This window comes from Anas acuta, chromosome 1 (genome assembly GCF_963932015.1).
Source record: "Anas acuta chromosome 1, bAnaAcu1.1, whole genome shotgun sequence".
Classification (NCBI taxonomy): Eukaryota; Metazoa; Chordata; class Aves; order Anseriformes; family Anatidae; genus Anas; species Anas acuta.
In genome coordinates, this window is record NC_088979.1 from 191,633,816 (window position 1) to 191,647,431 (window position 13,616).

The 13,616-nt window shown below is 37.5% G+C and overlaps 1 protein-coding gene across 3 annotated transcripts in view; it reads left to right on the forward strand.

Moving 5' to 3' along the window:
* Positions 1 to 13,616, forward strand: part of RELN (reelin) — a 285,956-nt gene that overhangs the window by 22,406 nt on the left and 249,934 nt on the right. The window lies entirely within an intron of this gene.

A 13,616-nucleotide genomic window follows, 5' to 3' on the forward strand; every position in this document is an offset into this window, starting at 1 on the left:
TGCTTGCTGATCTTGAAGAGCTACATCTCAATGCACTTCATTTTTAATACATTTGGCTTTTATTGCTGCAGGGGGGTTGTTTGTTTGTTTTGCCGTTATTAAATCTGGCCTGGCTATTAGATGGTGCCTTTCTTAACTGGATGAATATTTTTCTCAAAGTCCTCTTAGTTCCAGTCAAATCCTTTTTTTTCCCCACATTCAAGGGGACAAAGTTATCTCCCCAGCATTGTCAGCAACATATGCAGCAAATTAAAGGGTCTCTTTGGTTTTCTTTCCATCCTTTTTCTTGTGTCTGATGAAAAAATATAGTGATGTTAGAGCCAGTTTCCATTGTTCTTTCATCTGTAGTCCACTTTACATACTGAAAAACTTCCTTTTTCTGATACCGATTTGAAAGTTCAAGTTCACCTGTGCAGACACAAGTTTTGTTCCCTAATAGTTTAGGTTTTGACCCCATGCTTTTGTTCTATACACCAAGAAAATAAATTTCTTCAGGCCTTCTCTAATACAGAATAACTCTTTCTTCCCCTCTCCTCCCACTGCTGGGCTGTGCCTGACACACTCAGACTGGTGTCTTCTCCAGGGTTTATGTGGGGGCCTTGTACCACCTGTAGATGTGAATACCATTGTCCAAAAGAATTTGTACCTAGATGAAATAAAATGATATTCATAGAGATATTTTTTTTCCCTAAAAACAAAGCAAAGCAAAACAAACAAACAAACAAACAAAAAAAACCACGAACAAACAAACAAACAAACCTGTGGGTTCTAGAAGCTTTGGAATGTTTTTTCTGTTTATCTTTGCACCCTTTATACGTGATTTTTAATTGATTCAAGTTGGTCTGTGCTCATGGGCAACCCTCTAAAAATTATTCCATCGCTCATATGGAACACACTGGGATATGGGAGCTTAGGGATATGGTTATAGTGTTAGGTTAGAGGTTGGACTCGATGATCCTGAGGTCTCTTCCAACCTAGAAATTCTGTGATTCTGTGATTCTGTGAGTTTACCATGCTGGGACAACTACATATGTGGTCAGGGAAGAAAAATGTGTTGGATGTTTGCTGTTGGAGTAATCTCGTCATTGATCCAGTTCAACATCCAGGTGGCCTGTGTTCCTGTGGTTTGTAACCCTATAATCTATTTCTCAAAGTAATTTTATATCTCTTTGGGTACAGGTCAGAGTTTCTCTTTCTCACCATGTTACAGGTTAGTCCAAAGTGATATGAAAATGAGTATATATTGCTAACCCAAGCTATACACTTTTTGATATCCTGCAATTTCTGAACAACTTCAACATTTTTTTTTCCCCCTTCTCTTTTATCTAGGGATTTTGTAATGAATTTTTACTTTATTAATTTGAAATAGAGAATCTCAAAAATATGTTTATAATCAAAACATGGATCTTATTAACGGAATCAGCATCTTATATATCTCAGCCTTTTCTAAAGAGGCTTTTCTAAATTTCCACATTTTCAATTTAAATGTTTCTAAGCACTTTATTTTTAAAACTACTGGTGATTAGCTAGAACAATTCTTTTATTGTTTTTAAAATTACTATTATTGCTAGAAATGTAGCCAGATATCACGTTTGCTTTTTACAGTGAGGGAATTTGTGGATGGATAAATATCTGTATATATTTTTGCTTACCACAGCTGGTGTTTTGGAGAAGATTTACTATACTAACACACTAACACTAATACTCTGCAATATCTAAAATGCCTTTAGCATGCCATTTATACTCATCTGAGTGATTTTATGAAAGTATGATATTAGTAAGCCTTCATGAGTAATCCATCATGCCTAGGAGACTTAATCAGATTCCAGATGTACTTACCCCTGGCTTAATAATTGTTATTTTCATTATTACTGTCCTTATTCCTGTTTCATATGTGGTGAAAGTGTTGAGAATTCCAGTTACATTTCAATACATTATAATCTTGGTTCTCCACAAAACGCAGCCCAGCACAAAACTTATAACCACAATTCAGATGTTATGTGTGGTAAAAGCTCTTGTTATTCCTTTTAAAAGACTGTACAAAAGTTTAATATTTCTGCAGGACTGTTGAGGTAGTGGCATTAAATATTAAAACTTTTAAATGTGCAGAACTGATTAATTCAGAATATATCAGAGCTGCTCATAAATATTTAATATCTGCATTTTGCCTGATTGGATATAATTTAAGCTATGTGGTTCTTCCAGCACTGCAGGACCAGGTACTCATCTTTTATTTCTAGGAATGGTTTAAACATCGTTCCTTTTATTACAGGTTAATATTAATGACTGGACCTTCCGCTGTTATTGTTCATTCTTTCATAAAGCCTACTTCAGAACTAATCACTTCAAGTCTTAGCATAGTTGTCAAAGGTCTTTTTAAGAGTACCTTTTGCAAAAAAAAAAAAAAAAAAAAAAAAAAAAAGCTCTCATTTTGAAATTTTCACAAACTCAGGAGACTGAAAGTAGTAATTTTGTCTTTCCAAGATTTATGTATGTCCATAGAAATGCAAAAATACTTTGAGGAAGGACTGGGACTAAGCCAGTCCTGGAGTTAGGCTCAGGTTTAACTTGCACTAGCTTGAAGTTGCGTTATTTCACAATGAGCAAATTAAATTAAAACAGTTCAAGAACAAGTGTTAGTATCTTTGGGGAAGGTAAGATAGATCTGACAGGCCTATTGCTGTGTGGCTGATGAACCCCAAATAGATTCTGAAAAATAGCTGTAGTGATAAGCAAGCCAAACAAATGACAGTGGAGAAAGATTCTTTCTTTAAGACTTTGAAAAAGTCCAGAACTTTCTAAAAAGTTGTTCTTCGTGAAGTTTGCGTATGCCTCTAGTTTTTGGTAGATTAGAAAAACTCTCCTATTGTGTTCCACAAAACTCGTACGTGAGAACAGTCTGTGATCACAAACAAAACAGGTTTGCCATGTCCAGAGACCAGGGAAATGCATCCAAAGTGCAGTGTTGCCAGCTGGTGGGGCTGAAAGACTCATCAATCAGGTTGGGCTTCACTTTATAAAGCTGTAAATTGTTTACTACTTAATTTCTGTAGAAGTTTCCACCTGGCTGGTTTGTTCTTTGGCAGAATGAACAGCAGTGGGAGTCAGCAGGGGGATGCAAAGAAGATGCTCCCCTTTTGCTGGTCCTGGGCTTGAGCATCCTTGGCCTTCATGGCCTACAAGTGCCTGGTGTTGTTAACTTCTTCCCAATGCTTTGCTCTCTGTCGGCAGCGTTCCGTGTTGTACAGTTCCATGTGCCACCCCAGAGACTTCTCTTCGGTAATGCAGCAGCTCAGCCAGCCTCATGAGTTTCTCCATAGTGTATAGAATGTAAAGATGTGAAGGCAATAGATCCATTCAAAGTTAGCTCTAAGCCAGATCTCATCCCACTTCTACCTCTCACCAATGTCCATACTATTTATCTTCCAATTTTCTTTGCCAGTGCTGTTAAAACTCAGAGCAAACAAATTAGTAGATCTTATACAAACTCTAGGCTACATGTTTTGTTTGTTTGTTGGTGTGTATTTTATTTTACTTTATTTTATTTTACTTTATTTTATTTTATTATTTTATTTTATTTTATTTTATTTTATTTTATTTTATTTTATTTTATTTTATTTTATTTTATTTTATTTTATTTTATTTTATTCTTTCTTCCAAAGCTCCTCTCTGCAGTAATGTTCTGCCTAGAAATGCTTCCTTCCCTGTGACTGGTGCAATGAGGAAGGAGAGTTGGAGCTCACCATTTAGCTATGTGTTCTGCCATAGCAAGGCAAGGCCCTGCCAGAGCCGTGTCCCACCAGGCTGGAAGAAAAGCAAAAACCTGTAGGAGGGTCTGTCCCAATGCGTACAAGATCTTTCAGCACTCAACAGGAAGCATGCTTAGCATACAGCATTAGCAATGCTCTATACCATTTCATTTTCTTGCTTAACATGCTTTAAATGATCTTCATTGCATTTAGTGCTTTATCCTGCTCTCTCTGAAGTTAATGGCTAAAGCTCCGTTGTCTATAATGAGGCCCAGCTGTCTGAGAATGCCTCGAGTATAATAACAGGCTAGCTGAGCAATTTGCTGTAGTCCAAGGTAGAAATCTTGCTTTGATGCAGGTTTTTTTTTTCCTTCTTCTTCTTCATCTTTCTTCTCCTTTTAATAGTGCCTCTTTCCTGCACAGTGCATAGTTCTGGTGGCTGCAAAAAGCAAACTTGAAGCTTAGCAGAGAAGAGAATGAGCTCAAAAAATGCTACAGGTTGGTAAGCTCGTCAGCATCCATAAACACCAAGATTCTTAGCTTTAATTACATCCTTGGAATTTTTTGCTGGCTTACTTTCTGAAGCAGTTAGACGTAATGTAGCTTTGTAGCATGTATTTCTCTTTACCATTGGAGAACTGTATGGGACTGTAAAAGATAAGAAGTTGCATGCTCTCCATCTTATGCTAAGGACAAGGGACAAGGTTCACACCCTTGTCTCTGTAGGACAGGAGGAGATGGACTCAATTTGTGCTAGGGGAGGTTTAGGTTGGATATTAGGAACAATTTCCTCAATTAAAGGGTTGTGAAGGTATTAAAAAAGGTATTTAAAAGAGATGTAGATGTAGTGCTTAGGGACACGGTTTAGTGTTGGACCTGACAGTGCTAGGTTAGTGGCTGAACTTGATGTTCTTAGAGGTCTTTTCCAACCTAAATGATTCTAGTCTATGATTAAGTAGTCCTTGGGTGAGAAAGTAGAAATCTAAAGAATGTTGTAAAACATGTGACATAACATTTTGCCAGGGGTTTTGGAGGGAGACTGCATCTTGAGCTCTGAGGTAAGTCCTGCAGTTCTAAGCCAGTCTGCTCAGTGATGTTGCTCAGCAACACTGCAGCTCACTTTCATTTTGACTTTATTCTTCTGGACTTGAGAAAGTGCCAAGTCCTCATGGTTTTCAACAGGATAATATAAACAGCAAAATGAGTATATTGCCTGAGCTACTTTTGCATGTGGGCTCACAGGAAAACTGTGTTTAGTCATGCTTATTTCAGTGTTGGCAATAAGGAAAAATGTCAGATATGAAAGAGAAAAGACATTTTGTAAAGAGTTATTACAGTACAGTAGAGGTAAAGTGTACATTTGCCCTCTAAGAAATGGAATAAAAACAGTTCCAGCAGGAATGATTTATATTAGAAAATGCAGCTTTTGCAGAATGAAAACTTTTATTGGAAAAAATCCTTTTTCTTACCTTTTTTTTTTTTTAATTTGGAAAACAAATTTTTTCAAAGGGAGAATTTGACTCTGGTAAAAAAAAAAAAAGTGTATTTAAGTAAAATAATTAAATGTATTTTGTTCTTTGAAGCCTCAAGATTAAACATTATCTTGTTTTGGCATATGGTATCACAAAAGCTCGGGTTAGGATCTTGCTGCTTTTACTCTTTCAGTAGTTTGGACCTATTAACTAGACTGTAAAGTGTGAGAGATAGGCACTCAGTGCAAAGTGTTTGGAAAGGACAGTTAAATGCCTATGTAAATAAAACCTGAAGTTTTTGTATCAGTTCAACAAAATGAACTGGAATTTTCAATTACAAGATGAAATGACACTTGAGTAGATCAAAGTATTTCATTTCTGAGGAGAGAAAAAAACGCATAGTAAAAACTTTTCATCACTTATGAATTTCTAAGTATTTCAGTCTTTTAAAAATGCTTCAGTATTTCAAATTTCCTTATCAACGATAAATGTTGAAATAATATTAGCATTTACATAATTATTGCTAATAGATATAGATGAGTCTTATTTAGCAAAAGTTCAAAGTCCAAGTTTCTTAGGAAGCTTAAGCAGAAGGATGTGCATTTGTCGTTGGGGTAGATTACTAGAATATGTGTGCTTTGTTTGTTTGTTTGTTTGGTTGTTTTTTTTTAATATTTCTGTGCACTCTTGTTGACTTCTATCTATTACCTATTGTGCTTGTATGGTATAGAGGACATCCCAACTGTTCTGTAGACCACACCATATCCAGATATCTGTTTCTATACCAACCTCTACTTATCTGATTCTCCTTCTTCCTTGTGCAACACTGTGAAGATTAGACAGATGCCAGAGTTGTTACTTGAATCAACCATAGAGTTTCAAAGACAGAAGTGGAAGAAAGTATTGAATATGTGATTTTTGAGATGCAGGGTACTTATATGTACCTAATTCAACTATAAATAGCTCTTTTAAATGTATGGCGTGATATGACTACTCTGTGTGCTTTAGTTATTGAATTAGAAGGATGCATTGAAGATGTTCCAGAGACTTCTGCCATTTTTTCCCAAAACACAACTTCTCTAATGGTCCAAACTCAGGCATCTGTAGTAAAACTAGAGTATAGTCTTCACATAAGTAGGTTTCTCTGGTTTTACACAAGGTAGTCGTTTCTCTTCCATATTCAGGCACATTTCTTCTAACCAGTTGGTTGGAATTTGCTTCCAAGTATGGGTATCTGCTGGTGAAGTCAAAACAGGGTATTTTTTCCTCTTAGTTGTTTTGTGGGAAGGGATATAGGGGTTTAAACCCATCACAACATATTGGTGATGCTTCTGCCTGGACCTTAATAATCCAAGGGGATGCTTCTTGTGATGTCTTTCTTTATTTTCATACTGGAATGGGAGTTTTGACAAAGAACGTCAACATTTAGCTAAGATGTGAACCAACTAGTATGTCTGCATTAGCACTGGTCTTATTATGGGAAGCTCCCTGAGAGCTTATTTGCTCACTCATTTTATTCAGTGGAGCAAAGAGTTGTCACATAATGGGACATGGAACAACCAGTTAGGATCTGTGGATGTAAGTACATTCCCAGTACTATGTTGCATTTATCCATCAGTGATGTTTGCATCAAATACACTCGATTAACTTTGTCACTTCTGAAGAAGAATGGTGCCTCTTATTTAAGCCCATTAGTTTTGTTTTACTTATGACAATTCTAGTGGTTAACTGAAGAAGACAATCTAGGAAGGTAAAAAGCTCTTCATGGATTTTCTGGCACAACTCTGTTAGCTCTTGTGGCTCTTGGCTAGCTCGTGTCCTTGTTTAGGAGACCAGTACAAGTTATTTTGGCAATTCAGTGATTCCTGTTACTATCTACCTCTCCTCTAGGAGAGTGGCTGCAGTAGTCATACATCTTAGTTTGCCAGGTAGCTGACTTTCCCACAGCATAGCTGAGCTTATGGATCCTTATCAAATTGGGATGAAAGAATGAAGTTTTTAATCTCAGATAAGCATTGGTCAACATAGTAACAGAAGATGCCATGTGATATGCCACCCATTTACCACATTTGTTGCAGCCAACCATCCTCAAACCCTCTACTGCCAAAGAGCAAGTTTTATACCAACCCTTCCAACCCCAAAGCCCTTAAATACAAGGTACGTCATAGCTCCGTTCAAACTCACTGACTCATGTCTCCCACTAAGGTGAGCCTGCTCTGAGCAATATCACTACGACATTAAGTTGCTCTGCTGATTTCTTGCATGAAAACATATCAAGGCTATGTTGAAACGCTAGGGTTGGCATATTTACGGTTTTAGCCCTTGCTGTCCTGTAATAATATGCAGAGCATCACTTATTCTGGAGGTGCTTCTTAGTAATTGTCTCCTGTGGGACACAAAGATCTCAGTGACACAACAGCGCACAACGCGGGGAGCTGCAGGCTTGCAGCAGACCAAACCAGGCGGCTGTGGGATTTTTTTTTTTTCCACAGAGCCAAGAGCATGTTTCTGTTCTAACAAGATATGAGTCATAACAGGGACATGGCTGTGAATACTTATCTCTTTCACTGGGATGTTTGGAGCAGAAAGAATTTCAGCATGGAAAGAGGACATGAACTGATTAGTTAAAAATCTGTTAATGGCTTGGGGAATTTGTACTGGTATTATCTGGGATGGTTGTGTACAGCAGGGACAAGAACCATCCTGTTACTTTGTTTTTCTTCCTCCTTATTTTTTTTAAGAATTTAAAGTGACCATTTGGGAATTTGCTGTGTATAAAAAGTGTCTAAAAATAAGTAATATTGACAAATTAATCCAACAGAAGTCATTGTGCTGAACTTTATTTTTTTCTGTGTGTGCATGGCTTGACTTGGTTGCTTTTTCAGAGTGCCACACTCAGGTTGTTGTGAGTATTTAAAGGTGGTAAAACACCTGTTACAAAGTGTCTAGAAACAGGAGTCTGGAAGGGACCTCTTTTATCTTCAGATCCAATCCTTTGCCCAAGCAAAGTGGAGAAATCCACTTTGTGGATTTTTTCCCCCAGAGCCCTGCCAAATGTTTCTTAATCACAGCCTGCCACAGTCCTGCTGCTCTAGACCTTGGTCTTTCTTGCTCAGTAGTTGACCATTATAACAAACCTAACACAAAGAACAAACCACCCACCATAAAATGACAAACCTACAATCCTACCATTTGTGGGGTAGTCATCAATTACTTGGCATGCCCAGCTTTTGCAAACAGCACTGTAAAGACTTATATTGTGAAGGATAAACATATGTATTGTATTACTGTGTTCATCTCTGCCTCTGACCCATTAAGCCAAATATCCATAAAGATAAGAGAAACAGATGCCACTGAGCTTTAGTAGTGCTCTTATTTTAGGCATTTTTTTTCGTAAGCACATTATTTCCATTACTTTGACCCAATTTTCATTTAGATATGTTCTTAAGTGTCAAGGGGACTGATGATCTTTTGTTATTTTTTAGATTCTTTTCAACATTGTTCTGGCTTGAACTTTTAGAAATAAATATTTTTAATTTATTAGACCTCACAATATTAATGTGCCATATACAGTCAAAGGATTATATAACCATTTGTCACAGTCCAGTCATCATTCGTATGCCAAAATTCAGTATAAATACTACTGTATATTTAGTATAAGCCACACTAGAGCTTTTCCCTTATGAATCCCCATTTGCTCCAGTGTGTCTACTTTAACTTAAAATGTCAATCAACCTCTAGGCTATTTTATAGTGTTGTTCCATTTTATAGAGGGAGATGATGTTGTCCAACTTTTTTTTGTCCTCCTCAAATAACATTCTGCACCTACTAAATGGAGGACTGAGCTTAAACAGAATTATTTTGTTTCATGAATCATACATACAAAATTAAATCACATTTTTAAACTCTTGTGTCCTGTTCCCATAATCAGCATCATATATTTTGGTCCCACTCCTTCTGCTCATGGTTCTCAGCAAATCTCAGTGTGATTCAGTCTTTACTCTGTTTTAAGGAAGATAAGCACACATAAATTAAAGATAAATGGAGTCAGAAACATTATCGCTCACTCTTGTTGACAATCTAATTATAACAGTATGCCAGCCTTCGCTTGAATTATTTCACGCAAGGAATCCAGTGTGGGGAGGGAGGAATGAGGCTGATGAGAAAGAACTGTCATTGTCATGGCCTGATGTTTGGAGTTAAACATGGTCAAAGTGATTGTGGGGCTTTAGTAGCAAGGTACAAACATTATATACCACACTCTCCAGGGTAGACAAATATAAGGCTCACTGATATTGTTAAAATGGGGAGGTCACAGAGAAAATTAATGATAAACATTTGGGATGGGATCTTGGAAGTGGGTGTCCAAACATACCACCTCAGTACCGAGCACAAGATTAAAAAAAATAAAAAAAATAAAGTCATATCAAACCTTAGGAATTATGAGCAAAGAAATAAAGCGAAAACCAACCAGCATCATTTCACCACTTTGTGTGCAATGCAATGATACTCCTAGATTTTGATGGTATGGGCATATCTGTTTGCCTCTGCCTGGAAAACCCAAAGTAAAATTACATGATGAGAGAGGGGACAGCTTCCTGTGTAATGGGAATGTAATGAAGTGAGTTTAATCAAGTTGGGAAAAGAGATGGTTAAGGAAGATGTGGAAGATCTGTTAAAGTTCATCGGTCTATTAAGATAAATGTTAAATGCTAATATTAAAAAACATTTTGTTCTTACTGGAAAAATGTAAAGAACAGAGACCTTAAAAAATTAAGGGAAAACATCTGATAGAATCATATAATCATTTAGGTTGGAAAAGACTTCTAAGATTATCTAGTTCAACTTTCAATATAGCATTGCCAAGTCCACCATTAAACCATGTCCCTCAGCACCACATCTGCATGTCTTTTGAAGACCTCCAGGGATGGTGACTCAACCACTTCCCTGGGCAGCCTGTTCCAATGCCTCAGCTCTCTCAGGGAAGAAATTTTTCCCAATATCAACCTAAACTTACCCTGGTGTAAGATAAGGCCTTTTCCCCTCATTTTATCACTTGGTGCTTGGGAGAAGACACCGACACCCACCTTACTGCAGACTCCTTTGAGGTAATTGTACAGTACAATGAGGTCCCCACCGAGCCTCCTTTTCTCCAGGCTAAGCAACACCAGTTCCCTCAGCCACTCCTCAAAGACTTGTTTTGTAGACCCTTTGCCAGCTTCACTGCCCTTCTCTGGACAATATCCAGCACCTTGATGTCCTTCTGGTAGTGAGGGGCCCCAAACTGAACACAATACTTGAGGTGCAGCCTCACCAGAGCTGAGTACCCGGGGATAAATACTACCCTGGTCCTGCTGGACACACTATTTCTGATACAAGCCAGGATACTGGTGGCCTTCTTGGTCACCTGAGCACACCTCTGCCTCATATTCAGCCAGCTATTCACCAATATTCCCAGGTCCCTTTTTTTATCTGTGTGATGCATGGAAATGAATTACTAACCATGGAGATATTTGCCACCTGAAGCTGTAAAAGTACAAATATAGTTATTTAAATGGATTATTCAACAGTTCCTTGGCAACTATTACATGTTGCAAGACAGCATACCTACGGGTGGGAGTACATGTGGAAAGGATGCAGGGCTAGTTCTCTGTTTGTCCAGGTTCTTGTATTCCTTCCAAAGCATATGCAGCTGGCTGAGGTCAGGACAACTTGGCTGGATGGGACTTTTGGCCAGCCCATTGAGACAATTCAGTTCCCTAAATACATGTGTAGTGCCTTTTGTGATAGTGCAGGGTGTCCCCTGGCCCTTGCCTGCCAGTCCACCAGGGCAGAGCTTGCCACATGGCCTGCGTTATACTTGCTACCTTTCTGTGTTTTCCTCAGGGTGCCTCAAAGGAACCTGAAGCTGAAGTGAATTTTAGCATCCCAGCTTTTGTACGTCACATCAGCTAAAGATGCTCTGCAATTCCGAACTTCTGCTCTTTGGAGTGTTTTCCAAAAACTAGTGTTGGATGAATTTGAAACTTGTCAAAAGTGTTCTTGTAGATTTGCAATCACTGTCACATTTGCACTGATACTAGACAACAGGTATTAAATATTATAAAGAGCCATTATAATTTTGTAGTATATTAAGACTTGGATAAATATCATTTACACACTTTAAGAGTAGCAAGAGGGCCTTAAGCAGGCTGTTTCTAACATGCCAGTATGCTTCTGGAGTAAGTTAAAGAAGTCCTAAGGCAATGAAGAAGCTGTTCTACTATTTTTAAATCTATAAAAACATATAATTGGAGAAGACAATCTATAGAGAATTTCTTTCAGGGTGCTTAGGAAAGGATAGAGCTATTGTCTTGTATTTATCTAGGGCTATATTTTATATTACAGATGAGTATGAAAGAAGACTGCATGTGTATATTTTAGTCTGAGGATGTTTCCTAATTAGCCAGAATCACTCAAACTCATGCCCTTCACTATATTTGCTTATCATAATTAATGTGTCTATAAGAGGATTTGTATTCTTTCAGCCTGAGGTGAACTTGTTCAACAGCTTTGTTTTTGTTGGTATGTCTCCTTAGCTAAAATTCAGACAAAAATTCTTGCAAATTTTTAGATACGAAGTTATAATAAATTCCCAAAGCAAAGAATACTCACTTTCTTCCAAGCAAGAATTTGTTTTATTTTTTTTTTTTTAATTCAAATGTTAGTTGTGTTTTGAGTAGTTGTTTCTCTTTTGAGGACACTAGAATAAAGGGATTTACTAAACTCTTCTGAAAATCTGAACACTGCAGTAATATTCAGACCTTTTTAATAATTTATTGAGAGCACAGCCAACAATATGAAATTTTCATGTGTGAGTATCAAACAGGCAACCTCACATAAACTTGAAAGGCATGAAAAATAAGGTTAGACTTCAAAACAGAGGTCAATATTCTCAAGCTTAGAGTAAAAAAAAAAAAAAAAAAAAAAGATAATCACAATAATGTTTAATCTTTTTAAGAGAAACCTTATGTTGGCACATTTCATCAAATCATGACAAAATGTGAATTCAAAATTCAATAAGGAGATTGGTGGTTGCTGAATAAAGGCACAATAGTGTTCCAACATAGTTATTTGCTATGCACAAGGTATTATCATCTCCACAAGATTTATCTTGATTAGGATATTTGATTGGTGTTTGCCTACACCAGCATCATTTGAAATCTTGTGTTACTATTCCCATGGACATTATTAGGTGTTCATTACTCCGTCAGTGAGGAATTGTCCTTCTGTTCCCTTAATTCCACTGGAAAAATAGTTTTAGGTTGAAAGTTGTCTTTGGTAAAGGATAATATTTTAAAAACAAATTTATATTTTAAAATTATCATGCTGTTTTCAAAATTTGAGACAAATGAATCTTTTTTTTCATTTGCAGCTCCACAGAGGCTGCTGGCAGGGTGGTCACAGGGTGTATGGGGTGGCCAGTGGCAGGGATGATGCAGTGCCTCCGTCCACCCCTCCCCTGGGAGCAGCTCATGCTCAGCCTCAGGCCAGGCTCACCCCTGGGAGATAGTGAGGTCTAGGAATGACCCTGGCACTCCTCCCAGTCACTCATGGTGCTTTGGATAAGAGAAATAATATATTATGACTTGTGAAATATCTATCACAATTGTTTAAGTCTAACCACCATGTACATACTGTTAAAATGTATGTGGTTGGCTCTTATGTTATGATACTAACTTTCCTATTAACAATAGTTTGTTTCACAGAGATGCATTTTTACAAATAATATGGTTTGTTTTGTATTTCACAAACTAAAATTATAAGTGGCCATCCTCAGTAGTTGCTACAGTGAATAGTATTGAGATGATCATTCTTGTTTTGGCTATGGGATGCAGTATCGTTCAGTAGTTGAATTTTGACTGTTGGTAACTTCTGCCAGACACCATTTTTTAAAGTCACAGCTGATGTATGTTTTTGTGAAATGGGTTTTGTTTCACATCCAGATTACTGTTTTTACTGCTCAGACTTCATTAATGCTGGGCTCTGTGAGTTATCAGATGGAGTAACAGGCATTTGCTGATATGCTTTGGATCTTCTCAGTACTACAACAGTGTTTGCTAAGTTGCTAAGCATTACTGGTATATTTGGAATTGTACAGGAAAGAAGATAAAGATAGTCATTGACAGTAGTCAATGTAGTGTCCTCGGGCAAGCTCTGGGTGCTGGGATGCTTCATTCCAAGTCAGGCTGCTCAGCTCCTACTCATGTGGGCAATACTTGGACAAAGAAATAGACATTGGGTAAATAAGTTACTCTCTATGTGTGGCTCTGGGTGGGATTCATCTCAGTTTGGACATCTTCATTGATGACATCTGTAGCTGAGCTTTACAGACGAGGCTCCCTTTGCAGTCGTT